This window comes from Chrysemys picta, chromosome 10 (genome assembly GCF_011386835.1).
Source record: "Chrysemys picta bellii isolate R12L10 chromosome 10, ASM1138683v2, whole genome shotgun sequence".
Classification (NCBI taxonomy): Eukaryota; Metazoa; Chordata; order Testudines; family Emydidae; genus Chrysemys; species Chrysemys picta.
Genome location: NC_088800.1, coordinates 48667058 through 48675036, shown reverse-complemented (window position 1 = coordinate 48675036; position 7979 = coordinate 48667058).

The window sequence follows — 7979 nt, the reverse complement described above, 5'->3', positions numbered from 1 at the left end:
AGATCCCCTACAAAGCGTCCCCAGCCGTTACCCCGGACACAGAATCTGGGGAAGGATCAGCCAGTAAGTGTTGTAAACATCTAAACATTTATTTTTAACAAAACAGGAATATTAACAATTAAAAGAATGGGTTGTTCATGATTAGTGTGCCCTAGGCGCTTAACGGTTTAGTCATGGGCAATGCAAGTTTTGAAAAAAAATCTAGCAATGTCCGGTTTTCCGTGATTGTCCTGCACAAGCCGCTCTACTGTTTATTCCCTGCTACTGCAGCTACAGTAAAATGCGGTCTATATGTCCGGGGATAGAGCAGTAATCCTCCTGGGACATCTCGATGAAGCTCTCCTGGAGGTAATTTGAAAGCCGTTGCATGAGGTTCCTGGGGAGAGCGGCCTTATTGGGTCCTCCGAAGTACGACACGTTGCCGCGCCACAAGACTATCAAGTACTCGGGAATCATTGCTCTGCACAGCAGGGCGGCATACGGCCCTGGTCTTTGGAGGCTTTCCCGGAGCATTCTCTCTCTGTCGCTCTCAGAGATCCTCATCAGGGTGATGTCGCCCATGGTGACCTGCTTTGAATTAGGTAGGGGAACGTTAGTGTTGGGACTGCTTTCCCGTTCCTTTACAGAACTGTAACCGCTGGTTTGTAGCCACGCGGTGGAGGCGGGAGAGGGGCAGCCGAAAGGGATCGTTCCCGGGGACAGCCGTGAGGGGGTGGGACAGGGGCAGAGTTCCCGCTTGCCGGATTGCTGGCAGCAGGAACTGACATAGCTTTAAATGTGAAATGAGGCCAGTGGTAATATAAAAGTTTTAAACTGCCACAAGTGTACGGCTTACCATGTCTGCCTGCAACAGAAATTCCGTTGTCCTGCCCCGCTTCTCAAATGTGCTGTGCAAGACCCCAGGCACTGAATGCGAAGGCCGAGAATTCGACCTTGTGCTGAGTGCGCATGTGATAGGTGCTGTGCATGGTCTTGTTCACAGAGAAAGACTATGTTCTTTGTTCACAACTACATTTATCTTTCTGAGGAATTCACTCCCTTTTTCCCATTTCCACAGCCCCATCTGCGACTGTCTCACAACCTAGCCTGGCATCACACTCCCAGAGGCTAGCGCGGATTAGGCGTAGGAAGAAGAGGACACGGGAGGACATGTTCTCTGAGCTTATGGCCTGTTCCCAAGCCCAGGCAGCACAGCAGACCCAGTGGCGGGAGAACTTGACCCGAATGCACCAAGCCAACATGGATCGGGAGGAGAGGTGGCGGCAGGAAGACCAGCAGGCGACTCAAACGCTGCTTGGACTACTGAGGGAGCAAACGGACACGCTCCGGCGCCTTGTGGATGTTCTGCAGGAACGGAGGCAGGACAGAGCCCCGCTGCAGTCCATCTCTAACCGCCCTCCCCCGCCACCAAGTCCCATACCCACCTCACCCAAAGTGCAAAGAAGGAGAGGCGGCAGAGTCCCTGCTAACTCTCACTCCACCCCTGCAGAGAGCTCTAGTAGCAGAAGGCTCTCATTTCCCAAAATTTGAAAAGTTCTTTCCTTCCCGCCTGACACAAGCCCCCGTCCAAGTTTCACCTCCCAATGCCATGTGTAGTTGATAATAAAAAATACGTTTCTGTTAACTACTGTTTCAATCATGTTCTTTTGGAGGAGGAGGGGAAAGGGGGTTGGTAATTGGACAGGACAGTCACCTTTGGCAGGGTACATAGTCGGGGGCAGGCACAGCAGCAGGGCACATACACAGTGCAGTGATGCAGTGACTAGTTACCCTGGTTAGTCTGGGAGGTTGTTTTCATGTTATATGGTGGGGGGTGGGTTGCTCTGTGACTTTGTGGCGGGGGAGGGCAGTTACAGATCTTAAGCGCCGGTCCTTAGGCAGGATCACAGAGCCACACAGCAGGGGATCTGTAACCGTCCTCCCCCTGCCACAAAGTCACATAGACCCCCCATACACACAGTCCCGATCAGGAGGGGTGACAGGCTCCGTTGAAACAACCATCCCACCGCAGCGGAGCCTGTCAATCCTTGAGTTTAGAAGCTGCATTCGCGTCACTACACTACACCCGCTCCGCACCACAGTCTGCGTCCCAGTTTTAAAAAATTCCCGCGAAAACAGTATTAAAGAAAACGGTGTGCTTTAACAAAGTAGAACTATTTTTATTTCGAAACGTGTGTTGGAAGGGGGGTGAAGGGGGTATGTAACTGGATAGGATAGTCAACATTAACTGGGTAAAGAAACGGGGGCAGGTTTAGCTTCTCAGTACACAAACTTTAAAGTCACAGGTTACCCTGCTCACTCAGGAACTTTGCTTTCAAAGCCTCCCGGATGCACAGCGCTTCCCGCTGGTCTCTTCTAATCGCCCGGCTGTCTGGCTGTGAGTAATCAGCAGCCAGGCTATTTTCCTCAACCTCCCACCCCGCCATAAAGGTCTCCCCCTTGCTCTCACAGAGATTGTGGAGCACACAGCAAGCTGCTATAACAATGGGGATATTGGTTTCGCTGAGATCACAGCGAGTCAGTAAGCTTCTCCATCTCCCCTTGAGACGGCCAAAAGCACACTCCACCACCATTCTGCACTTGCTCAGCCGGTAGTTGAAGAGTTCTTTTTCAGTGTCCAGGGCGCCAGTATAGGGCTTCATGAGCCAGGGCATTAGCGGGTAGGCTGGGTCCCCGAGGATGACTATAGGCATCTCCACATCCCCAACAGTTATTTTGTGGTCCGGGAAGTAAATACCTTGTTGCAGCCGTCTAAACAAACCAGAGTTCCTGAAAACACGAGCGTCATGAACCTTGCCCGGCCATCCCACGTAGATGTTGGTAAAACGTCCCCTGTGGTCCACCAGTGCTTGCAGCACCATGGAAAAGTATCCCTTTCGGTTAATGTACTGGGTGGCCTGGTGGTCCGGTGCCAGGATAGGGATGTGAGTTCCATCTATGGCCCCACCGCAGTTTGGGAATCCCATCGCTGCGAAGCCATCTATGATCGCCTCCACGTTTCCCAGGGTCACTACCTTTGGCAGCAGTACATCAACGATTGCCTTCACTACTTGCATCACAACAACCCCCACGGTAGATTTGCCCACCCCAAACTGGTTCGCGACTGACCGGTAGCTGTCTGGCGTTGCAAGCTTCCAGAGGGCTATGGCCACTCGCTTCTGTACACTCAGTGCAGCTCGCAAGCGGGTGTCACTGTGCTTCAGGGCAGGGGACAGCAACTCACAAAGTTCCAGGAAAGTTCCCTTCCGCATGCGAAAGTTTCGCAGCCACTGGGATTCATCCCAGACCTGCAGCACTATGCGGTCCCACCACTCAGTGCTTGTTTCCCGTGCCCAGAATCGCCGTTCCACGGCATCAACATGACCCATTGCCACCGTGATGTCCTCGGCGCTGGGTCCCCTGCTTTCTGAGAGGTCTGTGCTACTCTCAGACTTCAGGACATCACCGCGGTGCCGTAGCCTCCTCGCCTGACTTTTCTGCATCTGCCTCAGGGAAACCTTTATGATAAGCTGCGAGGCGTTGAGAGCGGCCACAACTGCAGCGATGGTCGCAGCGTGCTCCATGCTCGCAGTGCTGTGGCGTCTGCGCTGTCAATGACTGGAAAAGTGCGCAAACTGATTTCCCGCCGGCGCTTTCAGGGAGGGAGGGCGGGAGTGATGGACGGATGACGACAGTTACCCAAAAGCACCCTCGACTCATTTTGTTACCCAGAAGGCATTGCCGGCTACACCCAGAATTCCAATGGGCAGAGGGGACTGCGGGAACTGTGGGATAGCTGACCACAGCGCACCGCTTCGAATGTCGACCCTTTCACCATTAGTGTGGACGCACAAAGTCGAATTACTGTCCTTAGTGTGGACACACACGTTCGACTTTGCAATATCGATTCCAAAAATTCGATGCAAGTAAAATCGAACTACTCTAGTAGTGTAGACAAGGCCTAAGCCTTAAGGTGACTCTAAGTAATCAACGGTCACTTTGCCAAAGGGGAGCCAAAGTAAATTGTGTTTTCCTTTTCAAATCAACGTGTGTTTAAAAGCAAAAGTTAAAAGCTAAAAGTGTCCTTTTAAAACAAAGCCTCTAAGCGGCTAATAACTTTAAATCCAAAAGCAAGTCAAAAATGTCTGTGTTAATGTAAACCACCTAAATAAAAATAAAAGCCATTAAAACCTAACCTGCCTATAAAACAAATATAAAAAAATATAAAAAGTAATTTAAGTAATTTCTCAGTTTTGTCTGTAATCAGCAAGGGTGTTTGTAAAAAAAAAAAAATTTAAGCAATAATCTGTCAACCCCAAAAAAATAAAAATATGCTCTGTCTTTCAAAAAAAAAAAAAAAAAAGCTAATAACTAAAAAGCCGCAAATTGTTCTTAAAGTGTTGCTGGGTACACCTTACACCCTAATCACCTTTGGCGCTCCCCAAACGGTTGCGCCTCAGGTGCTCTGGCCCTATTTGCTCACGTGCATCACCGAATAACACGCGTAAGCAAAGGGGGGGGGGGTTAATTGCTGCAGTTAAATAAAACTTTTCCTCTGTGGCCCAGCACTACTGCCAGAAACATAACATTAGGCAGATAGCACTTTCCCCTCTCTAAAAACCTTTTCTAAATATTCAAATTAATTTTAGTCAAATGTTTAAATATTAAAATTGTAAGTATGTGTTAGTTTTAGTAATATATTTCCTTGTAAAAAGGCAAATGCCAAAACTGTTGTCAAACTTCTGCTTAAAAATTTTGTATCACAAGCTGGCATATCTAAACTAATTATAAAAAAGTTATGTGCAGCTTCACAAATCCAGTATGGCCAAATGCCCTTTAAAGGCCACTCCCAATCAAAAAACCAAACTCAGCCCTCATAAAATTTCTACCAGGGCGCCCAATGCAACCACTGGCAGTGCCCTACTGGCCCTGGCTCAAATAAACATTCATTTAATAAACAACATAATGCTTAATTATTATCGCCAGGCACTAATAAAATGTATTAGATCTTTTTCTATATAGCAGCCCTGCCACTAGCTAAAACCAAAAAACTGGTCTACATAAAGGTCCATCAGTAAAAAACCGCCCTGGCCCCCTGCTAAAAAACCCTTATCAAGTCCTGTTAATTATCAACACCGCTGTAAAGTGCTAAAATTAACTAGCTGCCCATGTTTCTCACTGTAATGGCTCTCCAACTAGTAATCGGTCTACCTTTCCTTCTGGCGTTGTTGTTCCTTCTAAACAGCAAAAGTAAAAAACGAAATAAAAACCTGGTAACCTCTCCTTTGTCCGCTAACAAACCCACTGTGCCTTTAAATCTTGCTAAAAAAACAACCTCTCCACCTAAAAACATAATAAAGCCTCCCTCCAACCAAGCAAGGTAATTGTGCTAGTAACGTCCCCCTTGCTGCCTCACTGCCAAGCAGCTAAGTAAACTAAAACTACAAAATCTCAAAAAATAGCTTGCAAAAGCTAGCCAAAACTACCTAAAAATAAAACTTTTAATATTCCTTAGCCTCTCCTTCTTAACAAACTTTGGGTAAAAATAAAAATGTAATATTTTTTTAAATCTTAGCCAATCTGTAGCCTCTAATTTAGCCTGTACCATATTGTAATATACCCCTATTTATATCATTAATATTAATGCCCTTCTGCTCTTTGTAAAGGTGTTTAACCAACAAATATAATACTTCACCAAAAAAAATGTGTTAAAACATCAGTAAACTATAATTAATGCCACACTAAAAACCATTACGTTCACGCTGTTCTTATCCAGTTTTCAAATTATCTTTACATATCCAAATTGCTCTAAAAAGCTGCCATTTGGCTAGCACAGCAAAAAACCTGGGCTTCTCCCCCCCAAAAAATTAACTAAACACCTGTAAAATGGGGGCAATAGCGCAGCTTCAATTTAAGATATTCACAAAAGCCAACAGCATAAAAAAAAATTAGATCAACTAAAAAAAGCCACTGGTCTTATTACTAAAACACAGCTAATGCAGGTTCAGGCTAAAGTTAATAAATTATATGTTATTTCTGCCCTTAGTTCTATAACCTAAAAGTTGCTAACAAAAATGGTATTAAATATCATTGGTGCTAAAAAGGCATTAGAGTAAAACTTGGTGTGCTCAAAAGTTCAAAATTTTCTAAATAACCAGCTAACGGCCATTCAAAGTAATCTTAAGCACCAGACCTGGCCCACTGCCCTTACAAACACCTCAAAAGTACCATCTAATCTGTGGCCATAAAGGCATACTTAAAGGTTTTCTGGGTAAAGGTATAAACAGTCACAGTGCTCCTTCCAAGCCTATAAACCGGTTAAAAAAATGTGGGCTCCCACATACCAAATCCTGCCGGGTCCATAAAAAAAAATGCATGTAAAATTGGATTATTCACCAAAACATTTAAAAAATCAAGCCACCTGGTATGCCTAGACAATTTATAATTAGTGTTCCTAAAATAACACCCAATATTTAAATTAAAATAAAAGACCAATAAACACTTTGGCCATTAAAACCCCCACAGCTCCAATGCATACGTAAATTAAAGCCAAAAAAAGTTGTCACTGTCCATAACAGTGTTTGTTCCATAAATAAAAAAATAAAAACCCTCCTAACAAAAAATATAATCTTCCAGGCTAATAACAGCTGTGTATTTGTTAAGGCCCATATTGTACACAACGCCCATTTTAACCTCACTACAACTGCAGGCAAACATGTTTTTTTTTTTTATTGGCCTGCAAATAAAAATTTGCAATCAACTCTCAAGTATAAAATGCCCTTTAACTAAACAATCCTGATGCCCGACAGTTTCCAAAATCTGCTTTCATTATTACCAAAGATCCAAAAAATTTCTAACTTACAAGGGCATATTCATATCCTTAAAAATGTATATCAGGTAAAAAAAGGTGCCTTTTAAACAGCCTAATTTGTCTTATTTGTGTACTAGTTAAAATTTGTTGTGTGCGGTAACCAAAATAGTGCATAAACCCCACCGTACCATTACCATAAGTAAACTAACACTTATAGTGGTGTTGGTTGATTTAAAATTGTGCCTTTATTATTGCTGTTGCAAAAAACATTGCTGTACATATAATTTTTCTGCTAGGCCCAGTGCAAAAAAACAAGTAACATTAATAATTGTTAATAAAATCTTTAATGAAAGTTAAAATAAAAAATCAAAAATCAATGGGCTCATAAATGTTAAAGTTTAGGCCAAAGTTGGCACCAAAAAGGGGCCAAAGGGGGAAATTGTAAAAAAAAAAAAAAAAAAGGTCTAAGGCCTAAAACTTTGGTCAAGTAAACTGTATATAGGGTCAGGTAAACTGTATGTGTAACCTGGAGGAAAGGGGAAAGGTAAAAAAAAAAAGGGGTAAACAAAAACTAAAAAAGCAAAAGTAACAGTTTGTAATTAATAGCTGTCCGGGGGCAAAGCAAAAAACCGCAAAGGGCAAAACTATTAAAAAACAAAAAAAGTTTACTTCACTTTATCCCTTATATAAATGTAAAATTTTAAAAAAGTGTATGTAATTTTGTGGTTTTATCCTATATAGGTTCTTGTATTTTATCCATCGGGGGGGGGGGGGGGGGGCGGTTTGGCTGCCTTCGCTAACTCCCCCATGCATGCATGTTTAATTAATCAATAAAAAAGCCTCAGGCTGTCTAATCCAAAATCAACCGTGTGGTCAATTTTCCACACCACCACCAATAACCACCACCAATTAAAACACTGCTATTTCCAAATGGATGCATCTTGGTGGAGAGCCAGGGTCAAGTCTCAATGTCTTCTCTACTGGGTTGGGAGCATGGAAAGGACAGTATTGCTCATGCCAAGGGTGGAAAAGGGCAAAGAATAACTCTCAAAATATAATTATCCTGTGACACCCTGGCACCCCAATAGTCACCACTGTCATGTAATTAGAATATGTTTTGTACAAAGTATGCCTTGTGAGGTATCATTCTAAAAGTCTTGATCTGCTAGACGTTAATAACTCATTGGAT